Consider the following 26,577-nt stretch of genomic DNA (forward strand, 5'->3'; position numbering starts at 1 on the left):
TAAAACCGGAATCACAGGAGAGGTTCAAATCATACAAAGTTAGAGTGTCAGTCCTCTTGTACTTAAGTCGGCATTGTGCCTTTTGTATTGAATTCTGATGCAACTTCGGTGTGTCATCGTCAATAAGAAGGTCAAAGGTATACAGAAAACCTGAATTGAAGCATCGGAATCTAAAACTGGGCTCACAGGAGAGGTTCAAATCATAGAAAATTAATTGCAACTCCTCTTGTACTTAAGCCGGTATTGTGCCTTTTGTATTATATTCGGATGCAATTTCTGTGTTTCATCGTCAATAAGAAGGTCCAAGGTATACAGACAACCTGAAGTGAAGCATCGGATTCTAAAACTGGGCTTACAGGAGGGGTTCAAATCGTAGAAACTTAGAGTGTCAGTCCTCTTTTACTTAAGTCTGCATTGTGCCTTTTGTATTTAATTCCGATGCAATTTCTGTGTTTAATCGTCAATAAGAAGGTGAAAGGTATACAGTAGACCTGAAGTGAAGCATCGGAATCTAAAACTGGACTCAAAGGAGAGGTTCAAATCATAGACAGTGAGAGTGTCAGTCCTCTTGTACTTAAGTCGGCATTGTGATATCTGTATTAAATTCGGAGGCAATTTCTGTGTTTCATCGTCAATAAGAAGGTCCAATGGATACAGTAAACCTGCAGTGAAGCATCGGAATCTAAAAGTAGACCCCCAGGACAGGTTCAAATCATAGAATTTCAGAGTGGCTGTCCTCTTGTACTTAAGTCGGCATTGTGCCATTTGTATTAAATTCGGATGAAAACTCTGTGTTTCATCGTGTATAAGAAGGTCCAAGAGATACAGTAAAAATGAGGTGAAGCATCGGAATCTAAAACTGGACTCACAGTAGAGGTTCAAATCACAGAAAGTGATTGTGTCAGTCCTCTTGTAGTTAAGTCGGCATTGTGCCTTTTGTATTAAATTCGGATGCAATTTCTGTGTTTCATCGTCAATAAGAAGGTCGTAGGGATACAGTAAACATGAAGTGAAGTATCGGAATCTAAAACTGGACTCACAGGAGAAGTTCAGATCATAGAAAGTGAGAGTGTCAGTCCTCTTGTACTTAAGTCGGCATTGTGCCTTTTGTATTAAATTCGGATGCAATTTCTGTGTTTCATCGTCAATAAGAAGGTCGTAGGGATACAGTAAACATGAAGTGAAGTATCGGAATCTAAAACTGGACTCACAGGAGATGTTCAGATCATAGAAAGTGAGAGTGTCAGTCCTCTTGTACTTAAGTCAGCATGTGCCTTTTGTATTAAATTCGGATGCAATTTCTGTGTTTCATTGTCAAGTTGAAGGTCCAAAGTATACGGTAAACCTGTTGTGAAGCATCGGAATCTAACACTGGAATCACAGGAGAGGTTCAAATCATTGAAAGTTAGTGTGTCAGACCTCTAGTACGTAAGTCGGCATTGTGCCTTTTGTATTAAATTGGGATGCAATTTTTGTGTTTCATCGTAAATAAGAAGGTCCGAGGTATACAGTAAACCTGAAGTGAAGCATCGGAATCTAAAAATGGACTCACAGGAGAGGTTCAAATAATAGAAAGGTAGAGTGTCAGTCCTCTTTTACTTAAGTCGGCATTGTGCCATTTGTATTAAATTTGGTTGCAATTTCTGTGTTTCATCGTCAATAAGAAGGTTCAAGGGATACAGCAAACCTGAAGTGAAGCATCGGAATGTAAATCTGGACTCACAGGAGAGGTTCAAATCATAGAAAGTGAGAGCGTCAGTCCTCTTGTACTTATGTTGGCATTGTGATATCTGTATTAAATTCGGAGGCAATTTCTGTGTTTCATCGTCAATAAGAAGGTCCAAGGGATACAGTAAGCCTGAAGTGAAGCATCAGAATCTAAAAATGGCCTCACAGGAGAGGTTCAAATCATAGAAAATTAGCATATCAGTCCTCTTGTACTAAAGTCGGCATTGTGCCCTTTGTATTAAATTGGAATGTAATTTCTGTGTTTCGTCGTCAATAAGGAGGTGCAACGTATACAGCATACCTGAAGTGAAGCATCAGAATCTAAAACTGGACTCAAAGAAGAGGCTCAAATCATAGAAAGTGAGAGTGTCAGTCCTCTTGTACTTAAGTCGGCATTGTGCCAATTGTATAAAATTCGGATGCAATTTCTGTGTTTCTTCGTCAATAAGAAGGTCCAAGGGATACAGTAAACCTGCAGTGAAGCATCGGAATCTAAAACTGGACTCACAGGAGAGGTTCAAATCATAGAAAGTGAGAGCGTCAGTCCTCTTGTACTTAAGTCGGCATTGTGATATCTGTATTAAATTCGGAGGCAATTTCTGTGTTTCATCGTCAATAAGAAGGTCCAAGGGATACAGTAAACCTGCAGTGAAGCGTCGGAATCTAAAACTGGACTCACAGTAGAGGTTCAAATCACAGAAAGTGATTGTGTCAGTCCTCTTGTAGTTAAGTCGGCATTGTGCCTTTTGTATTTAATTCGGATTTAATTTCTGTGTTTCATCGTCAATAAGAAGGTCCAAGGTATACAGGAAATTTGAAGTGAAGCACCGGAATCTAAAACTGGATTCACAGGAGAGGTTCAAATCATAGAAAGTGAGAGTGTCAGTCCTCTTCTACTTAGGTCGGCATTGTGCCATTTGTATTAAATTCGGATGCAATTTCTGTGTTTCATCGTGAATAAGAAGGTCCTAGGGATACAGTAAAGATGAAGTGAAGTATCGGAATCTAAAACTGGACTCACAGGAGATGTATAAATCATAGAAACTGAGAGTGTCAGTCCTCTTGTACTTAGGTCAGCATGTGCCTTTTGTATTAAATTCGGATGCAATTTCTGTGTTTCATCGTCAAGTAGAAGGTCCAAGGTATACAGTAAACCTGAAGTGAAGCATCGGAATCTAAAACTGGAATCACAGGAGAGGTTCAAATCATTGAAAGTTAGTGTGTCAGACCTCTAGTACGTAAGTCGGCATTGTGCTTTTTGTATTAAATTGGGATGCAATTTTTGTGTTTCATCGTTAATAAGAAGGTCCAAGGTATACAGTAAACCTGAAGTGAAGCATCGGAATCTAAAAATGGACTCACAGGAGAGGTTCAAATCATAGAAAGTTAAGTGTTTGTACTCTTGTACTTAAGTTGGCATTGTGCCTTTTGTATTAAATTCCGATGAAAACTCTGTGTTTCATCGTCAATAAGAAGGTGCAAGGTATACTGTAAACCTCAAGTGACGCATCAGAATCTAAAACTGGACTCACAGGAGAGGTTCAAATCACCGAAAGTTAGAGTGTCAGTCCACTTTTACTTAAGTCAACGTTGTGCCTTTTGTATTAAATTCGGATGCAATTTCTGTGTTTCTTCGTCAATAAGAAGGTCCAAGGGATACAGTAAACCTGCAGTGAAGCATCGGAATCTAAAACTAGACTCACAGGAGTGGTTCAAATTATAGAATGTCAGAGTGTCTGTCCTCTTGTACTTAAGTCGGCATTGTGCTTTTTGTATTACATTCGGATTAAAACTCTGTGTTTCATCGTCAATAAGAAGGTCCAAGAGATACAGTAAACCTGAGGTGAAGCATCGGAATCTAAAACTGGACTCACAGTAGAGGTTCAAATCACAGAAAGTGAGAGTGTCAGTCCTCTTGTACTTAAGTCGGCATTGTGCCTTTAGTATTAAATTCGGATGCAATTTCTGTGTTTCATCGTCAATAAGAAGGTCCAAGTGATACAGTAACCTGAAGTGAAACATCGGAATCTAAAACTACACTCACAGGAGGGATTCAAATCATAGAAGGTTAGAATGTCACTCCTCTCGTACATAAGCCGGTGTTGTGCATTTTGTATTAAATTCGGATGCAATTTCTGTGTTTCATCGTCAATAAGAAGATCCAAGGGATACAATAAACCTAAAGTGAAGCATCGGAATTTAAAACTGATCTCACAGGAGAGGTTCAAATCATAGAATATTAGAGGGTCAGTCCTCTTCTACTTAAGTCGGCATTGTGCTTTTTGTATTAAGTTCGGATGCAATTTCTGTGTTTCATCGTCAATAAGAAAGTCCAAGGAATGCAGTAAACCTGAAGTGAAGCATCGGAATCTAAAACTGGACTCACAGGTGAGGTTCAAATCATAGAAAGTGAGAGCGTCAGTCCTCTTGTACTTATGTCGGCATTGTGCCTTATGTATTATATTCGGATGCAATTTCTGTGTTTCATCGTCAATAAGAATGTGGAAGGTATACAGAATACCTGAAGTAAAGTATCGGAATCTAAAACTGGACTCACAGGAGATGTTCAAATCATTGAAAGTTAGAGTGTCAGCCCTCTTGTACTTAAGTCGGCATTGTGCCGTATGTATTACATTCGGATGCAATTTCTGTGTTTCATCGTCAATAAGAAGGTCCAAGGGATACAGTAAATCTGAAGTGAAGCATCGGAATCTAAAACCGGAATCAAAGGAGAGGTTCAAATCATAGAAAGTTAGAGTGTCAGTCCTCTTGTACCTAAGTCGGCATTGTGCCTTTTGTATTAAATACTGATGCAACTTCTGTGTTTCATCGTCAACAAGAAGGGCAAGGGATACAGTAAACCTGAAGTGAAGCATCGGAATCTAAAACTGATCTCACAGGAAAGGTTCAAATCATAGAGAGTTAGAGTGTCACTCCTCTTGTACTTAAGTCGGTATTGTGCCTTTTGTATTAAATTCGGATGCAATTTCTGTGTTTCATCGTCAATAAGAAGATCCAAGGTATACAGTAAACCTGAATTGAATCATCGGAATCTAAAACTGGACTCACAATAGAGGTTCATATCATAGAAAGTTAGAGTGTCAGTCCACTTTTACTTAAGTCGGTATTATGCCATTTATATTATATTCCGATGCAATTTCTGTGTTTCATCGTCAATAAGAAGGTGCAAGGTATACAGAAAACCTGAAGTGAAGCATCGGAATCTAAAACTGGACTCACAGGAGAGGTTCAAATCATCGAAAGTTAGATTGCAACTCCTCTTGTACTTAAGCCGGTATTGTGCCTTTTGTATTAAATTCGGATGCAATTTCTGTGTTTCATCGTCAATAAGAAGGTCCTAGGGATACAGTAAACCAGAAGTGAAGCATCGGAATCTAAAACTGGACTCACAGGAGAGGTTCAAATCGTAGAATGGTAGAGTGTCAGTCCTCTTTTACTTAAGTCGGCATTGTGTCTTTTGTATTATATTCGGATGCAAATTCTGTGTTTCATCGTCAATAAGAAGGTCCAAGGGATACAGTAAACCGGAAGTGAAGCATCGGAATCTAAAACTGGACTCACAGGAGAGGTTCAAATCATAGAAAGTTGAAATGTCAGTACTCTTGTACATAAGTCGGCATTGTGCCTTTTGTATTAAATTCGGATGCAATTTCTGTGTTTCATCGTCAATAAGAAGGTGCAACGTATACAGTAAACCTGAAGTGAAGCATCGGAATCTAAAACTGGACTCACAGGAGGGGTTCAAATCATAGAAAGTGAGAGTGCCAGTCCTCTTGTACTTAAGTCGGCTTTGTGATATTTGTATTAAATTCGGAGGCAATTTCTGTGTTTCATCGTCAATAAGAAGGTCCAAGAGATACAGTAAACCTGAGGTGAAGCATCGGAATCTAAAACTGGACTCGCAGTGGAGGTTCAAATCACAGAAAGTGATAGTGTCAGTCCTCTTGTACTTAAGTCGGCATTGTGCCTTTTGTTTTTAATTCGGATTTAATTTCTGTGTTTCATCGTCAATAAGAAGGTCCAAGGTATACAGGAAACCTGAAGTTAAGCAACGGAATCTAAAACTGGATTCACAGGAGAGGTTCAATACATAGAAAGTGAGAATGTCAGTCCCCTTGTACTTAAGTCGGCATTGTGCCTTTTATATTACATTCGGATGCAATTTCTGTGTTTCATCGTCAATAAGAAGGTCCAAGGGATACAGTCAACCTGAAGTGAAGCATCGGAATCTAAAACTGGACTCACAGGAGAGCTTCAAATCATAGAATGGTAGAGTGTCAGTCCTCTTTTACTTAAGTCGGCATTGTGCCTCTTGTATTAAATTCGGATGCAATTTCTGTGTTTCATCGTCAATACGAAGGTCCAAGGGATACAGTAAACCGGAAGTGAAGCATCGGAATCTGAAACTGGACTCACAGGAGAGGTTCAAATTATAGAAAGTTAGAGTGTCAGTCCTCTTGTACTTTAGTCGGCATTGTGCAATTTGTATTAAATTTGGTTGCAATTTCTGTGTTTCATCGTCAATAAGAAGCTTCAAGGGATGCAGTAAACCTGAAGTGAAGCATCGGAATCTAAAACTGGACTCACAGGAAAGGTTCAAATCATAGAAAGTGAGAGTGTCAGTCCTCTAGTACTTAAGTCGGCATTATGCTATTTCTATTAAATCCGGATGCAATTTCTGTGCTTCATCGTCAATAAGAAGGTCCAAGGGATACAGTAAACCTGAAGTGAAGCATCGGAATCTAAAACTGGACTCACAGGAGAGGTTCAAATCATAGAAAGTTAGAATATCAGTCCTCTTGTACATAAGTCGGCATTGTGCCTTTTGTATTAAATTCGGATGCAATTTCTGTGTTTCATCGTCAATAAGAAGGTGCAACGTATACAGTAAACCTAAAGTGAAGCATCGGAATCTAAAACTGGACTCACAGGAGAGGTTCAAATCATAGAATGTTAGAGAGTCAGTCCACTTTTACTTAAGTCGACATTGTGCTTTTTGTATTAAATTCGGATGCAATTTCTCTGTTTCATCGTCAATGAGAAGGTCCAAGGTATACAGTGAACCTGAAGTGAAGCATCGGATTGTAAAACTGGACTCACAGAAGGGGTTCAAATCATAGAAAGTTAGAGTGTCAGTCCTCTTTTACTTAAGTCGGCATCGTGCCTTTCGTATTAAAATCCGATGCAATTTCTGTGTTTCATCGTCAATAAGAAGGTGCAACGTATACAGTAAACCTGAAGTGAAGCATCGGAATCTAAAACTGGACTCACAGGATAGGTTCATATCATAGAAGGTGAGAGTGTCAGTCCTCTTGTACTTAAGTCGGCATTGTGCCATTGGTATTAAATTCGGATGCACTTTCTGCGTTTTATCGTCAATAAGAAGGTGCAAGGGATGCAGAAAACCTGAAGTGAAGCATCGGAATCTAAAACTGGACTCACAGGAGAGGTTCAAATCATAGAAAGGGAGAGTGTCAGTCGTCTTGTACTTAAGTCGGCATTGTGCCTTTTGTATTAAATTCGGGTGCAATATCTGTGTGTCATCGTTAATAAGAAGGTCCAAGGGATACAGTAAATATGAAGGGAAGCATCGGGATCTTAAACTGGACTCACAGGAGAGTTTCAAATCATAGAAAGTAAGAGTGTCAGTCCTCTTGTACTTAAGTCCGCAATGTGCCTCTTGTATTATATTAGGATGCTAATTCCGTGTTTCATCGTCAATAAGAAGGTCCAAGGGATACAGTAAACCTGAAGTGAAGCATCGGAATCCAAAACTTAAATCACAGGAGAGGTTCATATCATAGAAAGTTAGTGTGTCAGTCCTCTTGTACTTAAGTCGGCATTGTGCGTTTTGTATTAAATTCGGATCTAAACTCTGTGTTTCATCGTCAATAGGAGGGTGCAAGGTTGACAGTAAACCTGAAGTGAAGCATCGGAATCTAAAACTGGACTGACAGGTGAGGTTCAAATCACAGAAAGTGACAGCGTCAGTCCTCTTGTACTTAAGTCGGCATTGTGCCTTTTGTATTGAATTCGATTGCAATTTCTGGGTTTCATCGTCAATAAGAAGGTCAAGGGATACAGTAAACCTGAAGTGAAGCATCGGAATCTAAAACTGGACTCACAGGAGAGGTCCAAATCATAGAAAGGGAGAGTGTCAGTCCTCTTGTACTTAAGTCGGCATTGTGCCTTTTGTATTAATTTGGGATCCAATTTCTGTGTTTCATCGTCAATAAGAAGGTGCAAGGGATACAGTAAACCTGAAGTGTAGCATCGGAATCTAAAACTGGACTCACAGGAGAGGTTCAAACATAGACAGAGTGTCAGACCTCTTGTACTTAAGTCGGCATTGTGCCTTTTGTATTAAATTCGGATGCAATTTCTGTGTCTCATCGTCAATAAGAAGGTCCAAGGTATACAGTAAACCTGAAGTGAATCATCGGAATCTAAAACTGGACTCACAGGAGAGGTTCAAATCACAGATAGTGAGAGTGTCAGTTCTCTTTTACTTAAGTCGGCATTGTGCCTTTTGTATTACATTCGGATGCAATTTCTGTGTTTCATCGTCAATAAGAAGGTCCAAGGGATACAGTGAACCTGAAGTGAAGCATCGGAATCTAAAACTGAACTCACAAGAGACGTTCAAATCACAGAAAGTTAGAGTGTCAGTCCTCTTGTACTTGTGTCGGCATTGTGCCTTTTGAATTTAATTCCGATGCAATTTCTGTGTTTATCGTCAATAAGACGGTGCAAGGTATTAAGTAAACTTGAAGTGAAGCATCGGAATCTAAAAATGGACTAACAGGAGAGTTTCAAATCATAGAGAGTTTGAGTGTCAGTCCTCTTGTACTGAAGTCGGCATTGTGCCTTTTGAATTTAAATCCGATGAAATTTCTGTGTTTCATCGTCAATAAGAAGATGCAAGGTATACAGTAAACCTGAAGTGAAGCATTCGAATCTTAAACTGGACTCACAGGAGAGGTTCATATCATAGAAAGAGAGAGTGACAGTCCTCTTTTACTTAAGTCGGCATTGTGCCTTTTGTATTGAATTCGATTGCAATTTCTGTGTTTCATCGTCAATCAGAAGGTCAAGGGATACAGTAAACCTGAAGTGAAGCATCGGAATCTAAACTGGGCTCACAGGAAATGTTCAAATCATAGAAAGGGAGAGTGTCAGTCCTCTTGTACTTAAGTCGGCATTGTGCCTTTTGTATTAAATTCGGATGCAATATCTGTGTGTCATCGTCATTAAGAAGGTCCAAGGGATACAGTAAACTTGAAGTGAAGCATTGGAAACTAAAACTGGACTAACAGGAGGGGTTCAAATCATAGCTAGGTAGGGTGTCAGTCCTCTTATACTTAAGTCAGAATTGTGTCGTTTGAATTTATTACGATGCAATTTCTGTGTTTCATCGTCAGTAAGATGGTGCAAGGTATACAGTAAACTTGAAGTGAAGCGTCGAAATCTAAAAATGGACTAACAGGAGAGTTTCAAATCATAGAGAGTTTGAGTGTCAGTCCTCTTGTACTTAAGTCGGCATTGTGCCTTTTGAATTTAAATCCGATGAAATTTCTGTGTTTCATCGTCAATAAGAAGATGCAAGGTATACAGTATACCTTAAGTGTGAATCGGAATCCAAAACTGGACTCACAGGAGAGGTTCAAATCATAGAGGGTTAGAGTGTCAGTCCTCTTGTACTTAAGTCGGCTTTGTGCCTTTTGAATTTAATTCCGATGCAATTTATGTGTTTCATCGTCAATAACATGGTGCAGGGTATACAGTAAACCTGAAGTGAAGCTTTGGAATCTAAAACTGGACTCACAGGAGAGGTTCAAATCACAGAAAGTGAGAGTGTCAGTCCTCTTGTACTTATGTCGGCATTGTGCCTTTTGTATTAAATTCGGATGCAATTTCTGTATTTCATCGTCTATAAGAAGGTCCAAGGGATACATTAAACCTGAAGTGAAGCATTGGAATCTAAAACTGGACTCACAGGAGAGGTTCAAAACGTAGAAAGTGATAGTGTCAGTCCTCTTGTACTGAAGTCGGCATTGTGCCTTTTGTATTAAATTCCGATGCAATTTCGGTGTTTCATCGTCAATTAGAAGGTCCAAGGGATACAGTAAACCGGAAGTGAAGCATCGGAATCTAAAACTGGACTCACAGGAGAGGTTTAAATCATATATAGTTAGAGTGTTAGTCCTCTTGTACTTATGTCGGCATTGTGCCTTTTGAATTTAATTGCGATGCAATTTCTGTGTTTCATCGTCAATAAGAAAGTCTAAGGTATACAGTATACCTGAAGTGAAGCATCGGAATCGAAAACTGGACTCACAGGAGAGGTTCAAATCATAGAAAGGGGGAGTGTCAGTCCTCTTGTACTTAAGTCGGCATTGTGCCTTTTGTATTAAATTCGGATGCAATATCTGTGTGTCATCGTTAATAAGAAGGTCCAAGGGATACAGTAAATATGAAGGGAAGCATCGGGATCTTAAACTGGACTCACAGGAGAGTTTCAAATCATAGAAAGTAAGAGTGTCAGTCCTCTTGTACTTAAGTCTGCATTGTGCCTCTTGTATTATATTAGGATGCTAATTCCGTGTTTCATCGTCAATAAGAAGGTCCAAGGGATACAGTAAACCTGAAGTGAAGCATCGGAATCTAAAACTTAAATCACAGGAGAGGTTCATATCATAGAAAGTTAGTGTGTCAGTCCTCTTGTACTTAAGTCGGCATTGTGCGTTTTGTATTAAATTCGGATCTAACCTCTGTGTTTCATCGTCAATAGGAGGGTGCAAGGTTGACAGTAAACCTGAAGTGAAGCATCGGAATCTAAAACTGGACTGACAGGAGAGGTTCAAATCACAGAAAGTGAGAGTGTCAGTCCTCTTGTACTTAAGTCGTCATTGTGCCTTTTGAATTTAATTCGGATGCAATTTCTGTGTTTCATCGTCAATAAGATGGTCCAAGGGATACAGTAAACCTGAAGTGAAGAATCGGAATCTAAAACTGGACTCACAGAGGAGGTTCAAATCATAGAAAAATAGAGTGTCAGTCCTATTGTACTTATGTCGGCACTGTGCCTTTTGAATTTAATTCCCATGCAATTTCTGTGTTTCATCGTGAATAAGACGGTGCAAGGTATTAAGTTAACTTGACGTGAAGCATCGGAATCTAAAACTGGACTCACAGGAGAGGTTCATATCATAGAAAGAGAAAGTGAGAGTCCTCTTTTACTTAAGTCGGCATTGTGCCTTTTGTATTGAATTCGATTGCAATTTCTGGGTTTCATCGTCAATAAGAAGGTCAAGGGATACAGTAAACCTGAAGTGAAGCATCGGAATCTAAAACTGGACTCACAGGAGAGGTCCAAATCATAGAAAGGGAGAGTGTCAGTCCTCTTGTACTTAAGTCGGCATTGTGCCTTTTGTATTAATTTGGGATCCAATTTCTGTGTTTCATCGTCAATAAGAAGGTGCAAGGTATACAGTAAACCTGAAGGGAAGCATCGGAATCTAAAACTGGACTTACAGGAGAGTTTCAAATCATAGAAAACGAGACTGTCAGTCCTCTTGCACTTAAGTCGGCATTGTGCCTTTTGTATGAAATTCGGATGCAATATCTGTGTGTCATCGTCAATAAGAAGGTCCAACGGATACAGTAAACTTGAAGTGAAGCATTGGAATCTAAAACTGGTCTAACAGGAGGGATTCAAATCATAGATAGGTAGGGTGTCAGTCCTCTTATACTTAAGTCAGCATTGTGTCGTTTGAATTTAATTCCGATGCAATTTCTGTGTTTCATCGTCAGTAAGATGGTGCAAGGTATACAGTAAACTAGAAGTGAAGCGTCGAAATCTAAAACTGGACTCACAGGAGAGTTTCAAATCATAGAGAGTTTGAGTGTCAGTCGTCTTGTACTTAAGTCGGCATTGTGCCTTTTGAATTTCATTCCGATGCAATTTCTGTGTTTCATCGTCAATAGGAGGGCGCAAGGTAAACGGTAAACCTGAAGTGAAGCATCGGAATCTAAAACTGGACTGACAGGAGACGTTCAAATCACAGAATGTGAGAGTGTCAGTCCTCTTTTACTGAAGTCGGTATTGTGCCTATTGTATTAAATTCGGATGCAATTTCTGTGTTTCATCGTCAATAAGAAGGTCCAAGGAATACAGTAAACCAGAAGTGAAGCATCGGAATCTAAATCTGGACTCACTGGAGAGGTTCAAATCAAAGAAAGTTAGAGTGTCAGTCCTCTTGTACTAAAGTCGCCATTGTGCCTTTTGTATTAAATTCGGATGCAAACTCTGTGTTTCATCGTCAATAAGAAGGTCCAAGGGATACAGTAAACCTGAAGTGAAGCATCGGAATCTAAAACTGGACTCACAGGAGAGGTTCAAACATAGACAGAGTGTCAGACCTCTTGTACTTAAGTCGGCATTGTGCCTTTTGTATTAAATTCGGATGCAATTTCTGTGTCTCATCGTCAATAAGAAGGTCCAAGGTATACAGTAAACCTGAAGTGAATCATCGGAATCTAAAACTGGACGCACAGGAGAGGTTCAAATCACAGATAGTGAGAGTGTCAGTTCTCTTTAACTTGAGTCGGCATTGTGCCTTTTGTATTACATTCGGATGCAATTTCTGTGTTTCATCGTCAATAAGAAGGTCCAAGGGATACAGTGAACCTGAAGTGAAGCATCGGAATCTAAAACTGAACTCACAGGAGACGTTCAAATCATAGAAAGTTAGAGTGTCAGTCCTCTTGTTCTTATGTCGGCATTGTGCCTTTTGAATTTAATTCCGATGCAATTTCTGTGTTTATCGTCAATAAGACGGTGCAAGGTATTAAGTAAACTTGAAGTGAAGCATTGGAATCTAAAACTGGACTCACAGGAGAGGTTCATATCATAGAAAGAGAGAGTGACAGTCCTCTTTTACTTAAGTCGGCATTGTGCCTTTTGTATTGAATTCGATTGCAATTTCTGTGTTTCATCGTCAATAAGAAGGTCAAGGGATACAGTAAACCTGAAGTGAAGCATCGGAATCTAAAACTGGGCTCACAGGAGAGGTTCAAATCATAGAAAGGGAGAGTGTCAGTCCTCTTGTACTTAAGTCGGCATTGTGCCTTTTGTATTAAATTCGGATGCAATATCTGTGTGTCATCGTCAATAAGAAGGTCCAAGGGATACAGTAAACTTGAAGTGAAGCATTGGAATCTAAAACTGGACTAACAGGAGGGGTTCAAATCATAGCTAGGTAGGGTGTCAGTCCCCTTATACTTAAGTCAGAATTGTGTCGTTTGAATTTATTCCGATGCAATTTCTGTGTTTCATCGTCAGTAAGATGGTGCAAGGTATACAGTAAACTTGAAGTGAAGCGTCGAAATCTAAAAATGGACTAACAGGAGAGTTTCAAATCATAGAGAGTTTGAGTATCAGTCCTCTTGTACTTAAGTCGGCATTGTGCGTTTTGAATTTAAATCCGATGAAATTTCTGTGTTTCATCGTCAATAAGAAGATGCAAGGTATACAGTAAACCTAAAGTGAAGCATTCGAATCTTAAACTGGACTCACAGGAGGGGTTCAAATCATAGAAATGGAGAGTGTCAGTCCTTTTTTACATAAGTCGGCATTGTGCCTTTTGTATTAAATTCGGATGCAAATTCTGTATTTCATCGTCAATAAGAAGGTCCAAGGGATACAGTAAACCAGGAGTGATGCAACGGAATCTAGAACTGGACTCACCCGAGAGGTTCAAATCATACATAGTTAGAGTGTCAGTCCTCTTGTACATAAGTCGTCATTGTGTCTTTTGAATTTAATTCGGATGCAATTTCTGTGTTTCATCGTCAATAAGTAGCTGCAAGGTATACAGTATACCTTAAGTGTGAATCGGAATCCAAAACTGGACTCACAGGAGAGGTTCAAATCATAGAGAGTTAGAGTGTCAGTCCTCTTGTACTTAAGTCGGCATTGTGCCTTTTGAATTTAATTCCGATGCAATTTCTTTGTTTCATCGTCAATAAGAAGGTGCAAGCTATACAGTAAATCTGAAGTGAAGCATCGGAATCTAAAACTGGACTCACAGGAGAGGTTCGAATCATAGATATTTGGAGGGTCATTGCTCTTGTACTTAAGTCGGCTTTGTGCCTTTTGTATTTAATTCCGATGCAATTTATGTGTTTCATCGTCAATAACATGGTGCAAGGTATACAGTAAACCTGAAGTGAAGCTTTGGAATCTAAAACTGGACTCACAGGAGAGGTTCAAATCACAGAAAGTGAGAGTGTCAGTCCTCTTGTACTTATGTCGGCATTGTGCGTTTTGTATTAAATTCGGATGCAATTTCTGTATTTCATCGTCTATAAGAAGGTCCAAGGGATACATTAAACCTGAAGTGAAGCATTGGAATCTAAAACTGGACTCACAGGAGAGGTTCAAATCGTAGAAAGTGATAGTGTCAGTCCTCTTGTACTGAAGTCGGCATTGTGCCTTTTGTATTAAATTCCGATGCAATTTCGGTGTTTCATCGTCAATTAGAAGGTCCAAGGGATACAGTAAACCGGAAGTGAAGCATTGGAATCTAAAACTGGACTAACAGGAGGGGTTCAAATCATAGATAGGTAGGGTGTCAGTCCTCTTATACTTAAGTCGGCATTGTGTCGTTTGAATATAATTCCAATGCAGTTTCTGTGTTTCATTGTCAGTAAGAAGGTGCAAGGTATACAGTAAACCTGAAGTGAAGCATTCGAATCTAAAACTGGACTCACAGGAGAGGTTCAAATCATAGAAAACGAGAGTGCCAGTCCTCTTTTACTTAAGTCGTCATTGTGCCTTTTTAATTTCATTCAGATGCAATTTCTGTGTTCCATCGTCAATAGGAGGGTGCAAGGTAGACAGTAAACCTGAAGTGAAGCATCGGAATCTAAAACTGGACTGACAGGAGAGGTTCAAATCACAGAAAGTGAGAGTGTCAGTCCTCTTTTACTTAAGTCGGCATTGTGCCTTTTGCATTAAATTCGGATGCAATTTCTGTGTTTCATCGTCATTAAGAAGGTCCAGGGAATACAGTAAACCTGAAGTGAAGCATCGGAATCTAAATCTGGACGCACAGGAGAGTTTCAAATCAAAGAAAGTGAGAGTATCAGTTCTCTTTTACTTAAGTCGGCATTGTGCCTTTTGTATTACATCGGATGCAATTTCTGTGTTTCATCGTCAATAAGAAGGTCCAAGGGTTACAGTGAACCTGAAGTGAAGCATCGGAATCTAAAACTGGACTCACAGGAGAAGTTCAAATCAAAGAAAGTTAGAATGTCAGTCCTCTTGTACTTAAGTCGGCATTGTGCCTTTTGAATTTAATTCCGATGCAACTTCTGTGCTTCATCGTCAATACGACGGTGCAAGGTATTAAGTAAACTTGAAGTGAAGCATCGGAATCTAAACCTGCACTCACAGGAGAGGTTCATATCATAGAAAGATAGAGTGACAGTCCTCTTTTACTTAAGTCGGCATTGTGCCTTTTGTATTGAATTCGATTGCAATTTCTGTGTTTCATCGTCAATAAGAAGGTCAAGGGATACAGTAAACCTGAAGTTAAGCATCGGAATCTAAAACTGGACTCACAGGAGAGGTTCAAATCATAGAAAGGGAGAGTGTCAGTCCTCTTGTACTTAAGTCGGCATTGTGCCTTTTGTATTAAATTCGGATGCAATTTCTGTGTTTCATCGTCAATAAGAAGGTCCAAGGGATACAGTAAACTTGAAGTGAAGCATTGGAATCTAAAACTGGACTAACAGGAGGGGTTCAAATCATAGATAGGTAGGGTGTCAGTCCACTTATACTTAAGTCAGCATTGTGTCGTTTGAATTTAATTCCGATGCAATTTCTATGTTTCATCGTCAGTAAGATGGTGCAAGGTATACAGTACACTTGAAGTGATACGTCGAACTCTAAAACTGGACTCACAGGAGAGTTTCAAATCATAGAGAGTTTGAGTGTCAGTCCTCTTGTACTTAAGTCGGCATTGTGCCTTTTGAATTTCATTCCGATGCAATTTCTGTGTTTCATCGTCAATAGGAGGGTGCAAGGTAGACAGTAAACCTGAAGTGATGCATCGGAATCTAAAACTGGACTCACAGGAGAGGTTCAAATCATAGAAAGAGAGAGTGTCAGTCCTCTTGTACACAAGTCGTCATTGTGTCTTTTGAATATAATTTGGATGCAATTTCTGTGTTTCATCGTCAATAAGAAGCTGCAAGGTATACGGTAGACCTAAAGTGAGCATCGGAATCCAAAACTGGACTCACAGGAGAGGTTCAAATCATAGAGAGTTAGAGTGTCAGTCCTCTTGTACTTAAGTCGGCATTGTGATTTTGAATTTAATTCCGATGCAATTTCTTTGTTTCATCGTCAATAAGAAGGTGCAAGGTGTACAGTGAATCTGAAGTGAAGCATCGGAATTTAAAACTGGACTCACAGGAGAGGTTTGAATCATAGAAATTTGGAGATTCAGTCCTCTTGTATTAAGTCGGCATTGTGCCTTTTGTATTTAATTCCGATGCAATTTATGTGTTTCATCGTCAATATAAAGGTGCAAGGTATACAGTAAACCTAAAGTGAAGCTTTGGAATCTAAAACTGGACTCACAGGAGAGGTTCAAATCACAGAAAGTGAAAGTGTCAGTCCTCTTTTACTTAAGTCGTCATTGTGCCTTTTGTAACAAATTCGGATGCAATTTCTGTGTTTCATTGTAATAAGAAGGGCCAAGCGATGCAGTAAACCTGAAGAGAAGCATCGGAGTCTAAAACTGGACTCACAGGAGAGGTTCAAATCACAGAAAGTTAGAGTGTCAGTCCTCTTGTACTTAAGTCGGCGTTGTGCCTTTTGTATTAAATTCCGATGCAAACTCTGTGTTTCAACGTCAATAAGAAGGTCCAAGGTATACAGTAAACCTGAAGTGAAGCATTGGAATCCAAAACTGGACTCACAGGAGAGGTTCAAATCATAGAAAGTGGGAGTGTCAGTCCTCTTTTACTTAAGTCGGCATTGTGCCTTTTGTATTAAATTCCGATGCAATTTCTGTGTTTCATCGTCAATAAGAAGGTGCAAGGTATGCAGTAAACCTGATGTGAAGCATCGGAATCTAAACTGGACTCAAAGGAAAGGTTCAAATCATAGAAAGAGAGAGTGTCAGTCCTCTTGTACTTAAGTCGGCATTGTGCATTTTGTATTAAATTCGGATGCAATTTCTGTATTTCATCGTCAATAAGAAGGTCCAAGGGATACAATAAACCTGAAGTGAAGCATTGGAATCTAAAACTGGACTAACAGGAGAGGTTCAAATCGTAGAAAGTGATAGTGTCAGTCCTCTTGTACTGAAGTCGGCATTGTGCCTTTTGTATTAAATTCCGATGCAATTTCGGTTTTTCATCGTCAATTAGAAGGTCCAAGGGATACAGTAAACCGGAAGTGAAGCATCGGAATCTTAATCTGGACTCACAGGAGAGGTTCAAATCATAGAAAGTTAGAGTGTCAGTCCTCTTGTACTGAAGTCGTCATTGTGCCTTTTGTATTAAATTCGGATGCAAACTCTGTGTTTCATCGTCAAGAAGAAGGTCCAAGGGATACAGTAAACCTGAAGTTAAGCATCGGAATCTAAAACTGGACTCACAGGAGAGGTTCAAAACATAGACAGTTAGAGTGTTAGTCCTCTTTTACTTAAGTCGGCGTTGTGCCTTTTGTATTAAATTCCGATGCAATTTCTGTGTTTCAACGTCAATAAGAAGGTGCAAGGTATGCAGTAAACCTGAAGTGAAGCATCGGAATCTAAACTGGACTCAAAGGAAAGGTTCAAATCATAGAAAGAGAGAGTGTCAGTCCTCTTTTACTTAAGTCGGCATTGTGCATTTTGTATTAAACTCGGATGCAAATTCTGTGTCTCATGGACAATAAGAAGGCCCAAGGTATACAGTAAACCTGAAGTGAAGCATCGGAATCTAAAACTGGACTCAAAGGGGAGGTTCAAATCACAGAAAGTGAGTGTGTCAGTCCTCTTTTACTTAAGTCGGCATTGTGATTTTTGTATTAAATTCGGATGCAATTTCTGTGTTTCAGCGTCAATAAGAAGGTCCAAGGGATACAGTAAACCTGAAGTGAAGCATCGGAATCTAAAACTGGACTCACAGGAGAGGTTCAAATAATAGAAAGTTGAATGTCAGTCCTCTTGTACCTAAGTCGGCATTGTGCCTTTTGAATTTAATTCCGATGCAATTTCTGTGTTTCATCGTCAATAAGATGGTCCAAGGGATAGAGTAAACCTGAAGTGAAGCATCGGAAACTGAAACTGGACTCACAGGGGAGGTTCAAATCATAGAAAAATAGTGTGTCAGTCCTCCTGTACTTAAGTCCGCATTGTGCCTTTTGAATTTAATCCGATGCAATTTCAGTGTTTCATCGTCAATAAGTTGGTGCAAGGTATACAGTAAACTTGAAATGAAGCATCGGAATCTAAAACTGGAATCACAGGAGTGGTTCAAACAATAGAAAGTGAGAGTGTCAGTCCTCTAGTACCTAAGCCGGCATTGTGCCTTTTGTATTAAATTCGGATGCAATTTCTTTGTTTCATCGACAATAAGAAGGTCCAAGGGATACAGTAAACCTGAAGTGAAGCATCGGAATCTAAAAGGGGTCCACAGGAGAGGTTCATATCATAGAAAGTGAGAGTGTCAGTCCTCTTGTACTTAAGTCGGCATTGTGCCTTTTGTATAAAATTCCGATGCAACTTCTGTGTTTCATCGTCAATAAGAAAGTGCAAGGAATACAGTAAACCTAAAGTGAAGCATCGGAATCTAAAACTGGACTTACAGGAGAGGTTCATATTATTGAAAATGAGAGTGACAGTCCTCTTTTACTTAATTCGGCATTGTGCCTTTTGTATTAAATTCGGATGCAATTTCTGAGTTTCATCATCAACAAGAAGGTCCAAGGGATACAGTAAACCTGAAGTGAGGCCTTGGAATCTAAAACTGGACTAACAAGAGGGGTTCAAATCATAGTTAGTTAGGGTGTCAGTCCTCTTGTACTTAAGTCAGCATTGTGTCGTTTGAATTTAATTCCGATGCAATTTCTGTGTTTCTTCGTCAACAAGATGGTGCAAGGTATACAGTAAACTTGAAGTGAAGCATCGGAATATAAAACTGGACTCACAGGAGAGTTTCAAATCATAGAGAGTTGTAGTGTCAGTCCTCTTGTACTTAAGTCGGCATTGTGCCATTTGAATTTAATTCCGATGCAATTTCTGTGTTTCATCGTCAATAAGAAGGTGCAAGGTATACACTAAACATGAAGTGAAGCTTTGGAATCTAAAACTGGACCCACAGGACAGTTTCAAATCACAGAAAGTGAGGGTGTCAGTCCTCTTTTACTTAAGTCGGCATTGTGCCTTTTGTATTAAATTCGGATGCAATTTCTGTGATTCATTGTCAATAAGAAGGTCCAAGGGATACAGTAAACCTGAAGTGAAGCATCGGAATCTAAAACTATACTCGCAGGAGAGGTTCTAATCATAGAAAGTTAGAGTGGCAGTCCTCTTGTACTTAAGTCGGCATTGTGCCTTTTGTATTAAATTCCGATGGAAACTCTGTGTTTCATCGTCAATAAGATGGTCCAAGGGGTACAGTAAATCTGAAGTGGAGCATCGGAATCCAAAACTGGGCTCACAGGAGAGGTTCAAATCATAGAAAGTGAGAGTGTCAGTCCTCATTTACTTAAGTCGGCATTGTGCCTTTTGTATTAAATTCGGATGCAATTTCTGTGTTTCATCGTCAATAAGAAGGTCCAAGGGATACAGTAAACCTGAAGTGAAGCATCGGAATCTAAAACTGGACTCACAGGAGAGGCTCAAATCATAGAAAGGGAGTGTGCCAGTCCTCTTGTACTTAAGTCGGCATTGTGCCTTTTGTATTAAATTCGGTTGCAATTTCTGTGTTTCATCGTCAATAAGAAGGTGCAAGGTATACAGTAAACCTGAAGTGAACCATCGGATCTGAAACTGGACTCACAGGAGAGGTTCAAATCATAGAAAGTGAGAGTGTCAGTCCTCTTGTGCTGAAGTCGGTATTGTGCCTTTTGTATTAAATTCGGATGCAATATCTGTGTTTCATCGTCAATTGGAAGGTCCGCGGGATGCAACAAACCTGAAGTGAAGCATCGGAATCTAAGACTGGACTCACAGAAGAGGTTCAAATCATAGATAGTTAGGGTGTCAGTCCTCTTGTACTTAAGTCGGCATTGTGCCTTTTGAATTTCATTCCAATGCAATTTCTGTGTTTCATCGTCAAAAAGAATGTGCAAGGTATACAGTAAACCTGAAGTGAAGCATCGGAATCTAAAACTGGACTCACAGGAGACGTTCAAATCATAGATAGTTAGAGTGTCAGTCCTCTTGTGCATAAGTCGTCATTGTGTCTTTTGAATTAATTTCCAATGCAATTTCTGTGTTTCATCGTCAATAAGATGGTCCAAGGGATACAGTAAACCTGAAGTGAAGCATCGGAAACTAAAACTGGACTCACAGGGGAGGTTCAAATCATAGAAAAATAGAGTGTCAGTCCACTTGTGCATAGGTCGTCATTGTGTCTTTTGAATTTAATTCGGATGCAATTTCTGTGTTTCATCGTCAATAAGAAGGTGCAAGGTATACAGTAAACCTGAAGTGAAGCATCGGAATCCAAAACTGGACTCACAGGAGAGTTTCTAATCATAGGGAGTTTGAGTGTCAGTTCTCTTGTACTTAAGTCGGCTTTGTGCCTTTTGAATTTAAATCCGATGTAGTTTCTGTGTTTCATCGTCAATACGAAGGTGCAAGGATAACAGTAAACCTGAAGTGAAGCATCCGAATAAAAAACTGGACTCACAGGAGAGGTTCAAATCATAGAAAGGGATAGTGTCCTTCCTCTTTCACTTAAGTCGTCATTGTGCCTTTTGTATTAAATTCCTATGCAATTTCTGTGTTTCATCGTCAATAAGATGGTCCAAGGGAAACAGTAAACCTGAAGTGAATCATCGGAAACTAAAACTGGACTCACAGCGATGGTTCAAATCATAGAAAAATAGAGGGTCAGTCCTCCTGTACTTAAGTCGTCATTGTGCCTTTTGTATTAAATTCGGATGCAAACTCAGTGTTACATCGTCAATAAGAAGGTCCAAGGGATACAGTGAACCTGAAGTGAAGCATCGGCAAAACTGGACTCACAGGAGAGGTTCAAATCATAGAAAGTTCAGTGTCAGTCCTCTTGTACTTAAGTCGGTATTGTGCCTTTTGAATTTAATTCCTATGCAATTTCTGTGTTTCATCGTCAATAAGAAAGTCTAAGGTATACAGTAAACCTGAAGTGAAGCATCGGAATCGAAAACTGGACTCACTGGAGAGGTTCAAATCTTAGATAGTTTGAGTGTCAGTCCTCTTTTACTGAAGTCGTCATAGTGCCTTTTGTATTAAATTCGGATGCAAACTCTGGGTTTCTTCGTCAATAAGACGGTCCAAGGGATACAGTAAACCTGAAGTGAAGCATCGGAATCTAAATCTGGACTCACAGGAGAGGTTCAAATCATAGAAAGTTAGAGCGTCAGTCCTCTTGTACTGAAGTCGTCATTGTGCCTTTTGTATTAAATTCGGATGCAAACTCTGTGTTTCATCGTCAATAAGAAGGTCCAAGGGATACAGTAAACCTGAAGTGAAACATCGGAATCTAAAACTGGACTCACAGGAGAGGTTCAAAACATAGACAGTTAGAGTGTCAGTCCTCTTGAACTTAAGTCGGCATTGTGCCTTCTGTATTAAATTCGGATGCCAATTCTGTGTCTCATCGACAATAAGAAGGCCCAAGGTATACAGTGAACCTGAAGTGAAGCATCGGAATCTAAAGCTGGACTCAAAGGGGAGGTTCAAATCACAGAAAGTGAGAGTGTCAGTCCTCTTTTACTTAAGTCGGCATTGTGCCTTTTGTATTAAATTCGGATGCAATTTCTGTGTTTCATCGTCAATAAGAAGGTCCAAGGGATACAGTAAACCTGAAGTGAAGCATCGGAATCTAAAACTGGACTCACAGGAGAGGTTCAAATCATAGAAAGTTGAATGTCTGTCCTCTTGTACCTAAGTCGGCATTGTGCCTTTTGAATTTAATTCCGATGCAATTTCTGTGTTTCATCGTCAATAAGATGGTATAAGGGATACAGTAAACCTGAAGTGAAGCATCGGAATCTAAAACTGGACTCACAGGAGAGGTTCAAATCATCGAATGTGATAGTGTCAGTCCACTTGTACTTAAGTCGGCATTGTGCCTTTTGTATTAAATTCCGATGCAATTTCTGTGTTTCATCGTCAATATGAAGGTGCAAGGTATACAGTAAACCTGAAGTGAAGCATCGGAATCTAAAACTGGACTCACAGGAGGGTTTTAAATCATAGAAAGAGAGTGGGTCAGTCCTCTTTTACTTAAGTCGGCATTGTGCCTTTTGTATTAAATTCGGATGCAATTTCTGTGTGTCATCGTCAATAAGAAGGTCCAAGGGATACAGTAAACCTGAAGTGAACAATCGGAATCTAAAACTGGACTCACAGGGGAGGTTCAAATCATAGAAAGGGATAGTGTCCTTCCTCTTTTACTTAAGTCGTCATTGTGCCTTTTGTATTAAATTCCTATGCAATTTCTGTGTTTCATCGTCAATAAGATGGTCCAAGGGATACAGTAAACCTGAAGTGAAGCATCGGAAACTAAAACTGGACTCACAGGGAAGGTTCAAATCATAGAAAAATAGAGGGTCAGTCCTCTTGTACTTAAGTCGTCATTGTGCCTTTTGTATTAAATTCGAATGCAAACTCAGTGTTACATCGTCAATAAGAAGGTCCAAGGGATACAGTAAACCTGAAGTGAGGCATCGGAATCTAAAACTGGACTCACAGGAGAGGTTCAAATCATAGAATGTTGAGTGTCAGTCCTCTTGTACTTAAGTCGGTATTGTGCCTTTTGAATTTAATTCCTATGCAATTTCTGTGTTTCATCGTCAGTAAGAAGGTCCAAAGGATACAGTAAACCTGAAGTGAAGCATCGGAATCTAAAACTGGACTCACAGGAGAGGTTCAAATCATAGTAAGTTGAATGTCAGTCCTCTTGTACCTAAGTCGGCATTGTCCATTTTGAATTTAATTCCGATGCAATTTCTGTGTTTCATCGTCAATAAGATAGTCCAGGGGATAGAGTAAACCTGAAGTGAAGCATCGGAAACTGAAACTGGACTCACAGGGGAGGTTCAAATCATAGAAAAATAGAGTGTCAGTCCTCCTGTACTTAAGTCCGCATTGTGCCTTTTGAATTTAATTCCGATGCAATTTCTGTGTTTCATCGTCAACAAGATGGTGCAAGGTATACAGTAAACTTGAAATGAAGCATCGGAATCTAAAACTGGGATCACAGGAGTGGTTCAAACAATAGAAAGTGAGAGTGTCAGTCCTCTAGTACCTAAGCCGGCATTGTGCCTTTTGTATTAAATTCGGATGCAATTTCTTTGTTTCATGGACAATAAGAGGTCCAAGGGATACAGTAAACCTGAAGTGAAACATCGGAATCTAAAAGGGGTCCACAGGAGAGGTTCATATCATAGAAAGTGAGAGTGTCAGTCCTCTTGTACTTAAGTCGGCATTATGCCTTTTGTATAAAATTCCGATGCAACTTCTGTGTTTCATCGTCAATAAGAAAGTGCAAGGTATACAGTAAACCTAAAGTGAAGCATCGGAATCTAAAACTGGACTCACAGGAGAGGTTAATATTATTGAAAATGAGAGTGACAGTCCTCTTTTACTTAATTCGGCATTGTGCCTTTTGTATTAAATTCGAATGCAATATCTGTGTTTCATCGTCAATAAGAAGGTAAAGGGATACAGTAAACCTGAAGTGAAGCTTCGGAATCTAAATCTGGACTCACAGGAGAGGTTCAAATCATAGAAAGGGAGAGTGTCAGTCCTCTTGTACTTAAGTTGGCATTGTGCCTTTTGTATTAAGTTTGGATGCAATTTCTGTGTTTCATCGTCAACAAGAAGGTCCAAGGGATACAGTAAACCTGAAGTGAAGCCTTGGAATCTAAAACTGGACTAACAAGAGGGGTTCAAATCATAGATAGTTAAGGTGTCAGTCCTCTTGTACTTAAGTCAGCATTGTGTCGTTTGAATTTAATTCCGATCCAATTTCTGTGTTTCATCGTCAACAAGATGGTGCAAGGTATACAGTAAACTTGAAGTGAAGAATCGGAATATAAAACTGGACTCACAGGAGAGTTTCAAGTCATCGAGAGTTGTAGTGTCAGTCCTCTTTTACTTAAGTCGACATTCTGCCATTTGAATTTAATTCCGATGCAATTTCTGTGTTTCATCGTCAATAAGAAGGCGCAAGGTATACTGTAAACCTGAAGTGAAGCATCGCAATCTAAAACTGGACTCAAGGGAGAGATTCAAATCATAGAAAGAAAGAGTGTCAGTCCTCTTTTACTTAAGTCGGCATTGTGCCTTTTGTATTAAATTCGGATGCAATTTTTGTATTTCATCGTCAATAAGAAGGTCCAAGGGATACAGTAAACCAGAAGTGAAGCATCGGAATCTAGAACTGGACTCACAGGAGAGGTTCAAATCATAGATAGTTAGAGTGTCAGTTCTCATGTACCTAAGTCGGCATTGTGCCTTTTGAATTTAATTCCGATGCAATTTAGGTGTTTCATCGTCAATAAGAAGGTGCAAGGTACACAGTAAACCTGAAGTGAAGCATCGGAATCTAAAACTGGACTCACAGGAGAGGTTCGAATCATAGAAAGTTGGAGTGTCAATCCTATTGTACTTAAGTCGGCATTGTGCCTTTTGTATTAAATTCGGATGCAATTTCTGTGATTCATTGTCAATAAGAAGGTCCAAGGGATACAGTAAACCTGAAGTGAAGCATCGGAATCTAAAACTGGACTCGCAGGAGAGGTTCAAATCATAGATAGATAGAGTGGCAGTCCTCTTGTACTTAAGTCGGCATTGTGCCTTTTGTATTAAATTCCGATGCAAACTCTGTGTTTCATCGTCAATAAGATGGTCCAAGGGACACAGTAAATCTGAAGTGGAGCATCGGAATCCAAAACTGGACTCACAGGAGAGGTTCAAATCATATATAGAGTGAGTGTCAGTCGTCCTTTACTTAAGTCGGCATTGTGCATTTTGTATTAAATTCGGATGCAATTTCTGTGTTTCATCGTCAATTGGAAGGTCCGGGGGTTGCAACAAACCTGAAGTGAACCATCGGAATCTACGACTGGACTCACAGAAGGGGTTCAAATCATAGATAGTTAGGGTGTCAGTCCTCTTGTACTTAAGTCGGCATTGTGCCTTTTGAATTTAATTCCAATGCAATTTCTGTGTTTCATCGTCAATAAGAATGTGCAAGGTATACAGTAAACCTGAAGGGAAGCATCGGAATCTAAAACTGGACTCACAGGAGACGTTCAAATCATAGATAGTTAGAGTGTCAGTCCTCTTGTGCATAAGTCGTCATTGTGTCTTTTGAATTTAATTCCTATGCAATTTCTGTGTTTCATCGTCAATAAGATGGTCCAAGGGATACAGTAAACCTGAAGTGAAGCATCGGAAACTAAAACTGGACTCACAGGGGAGGTTCAAATCATAGAAAAATGGAGTGTCAGTCCTCTTGTGCATAAGTCGTCATTGTGTCTTTTGAATTTAATTCGGATGCAATTTCTGTGTTTCATCGTCAATAGGAAGGTGCAAGGTATACAGTAAACCTGAAGTGAAGCATCGGAATCCAAAACTGGACTCACAGGAGAGTTTCTAATCATAAGGAGTTTGAGTGTCAGTTCTCTTGTACTTAAGTCGGCATTGTGCCTTTTGAATCTAAATCCGATGCAGTTTCTGTGTTTGATCGTCAATAAGAAGGTGCAAAGATAACAGTAAACTTGAAGTGAAGCATCCGAAAAAAATACTGGACTCACAGGAGAGGTTCAAATCATAGAAAGGGATAGTGTCCTTCCTCTTTTACTTAAGTCATCATTGTGCCTTTTGTATTAAATTCCTATGCAATTTCTGTGTTTCATCGTCAATAAGATGGTCCAAGGGATACAGTAAACCTGAACTGAAGCATCGGAAACTAAAACTGGAGTCACAGCGAAGATTCAAATCATAGAAAAATAGAGGGTCAGTCCTCTTGTACTTAAGTCGTCATTGTGCCTTTTGTATTAAATTCGGATGCAAACTCAGTGTTACATCGTCAATAAGAAGGTCCGAGGGATACAGTAAACCTGAAGTGAAGCATCGGAATCTAAAACTGGACTCACAGGAGACGTTCAAATCATAGAAAGTTGAGTGTCAATCCTCTTGTACTTAAGTCGGTATTGTGCCTTTTGAATCTAATTCCTATGCAATTTCTGTGTTTCATCGTCAATAAGAAAGTCTAAGGTATACAGTAAACCTGAAGTGAAGCATCGGAATCGAAAACTGGACTCACTGGAGAGGTTCAAATCTTAGATAGTTTGAGTGTCAGTCCTCTTGTACTGATGTCGTCATTGTGCCTTTTGTATTAAATTCGGATGGAAACTCTGTGTTAATTCGTCAATAAGAAGGTCCAAGGGATACAGTAACCCTGAAGTGAAGCATCGGAATCTAAATCTGGACTCACAGGAGAGGTTCAAACCATTGAAAGTTAGAGTGTCAGTCCTCTTGTACTGAAGTCGTCTTTGTGCCTTTTGTATTAAATTCGGATGCAAATTCTGTATTTCATCGTCAA

The sequence above is a fragment of the Schistocerca piceifrons genome, chromosome X (genome assembly GCF_021461385.2).
Source record: "Schistocerca piceifrons isolate TAMUIC-IGC-003096 chromosome X, iqSchPice1.1, whole genome shotgun sequence".
Taxonomy (NCBI): domain Eukaryota; kingdom Metazoa; phylum Arthropoda; class Insecta; order Orthoptera; family Acrididae; genus Schistocerca; species Schistocerca piceifrons.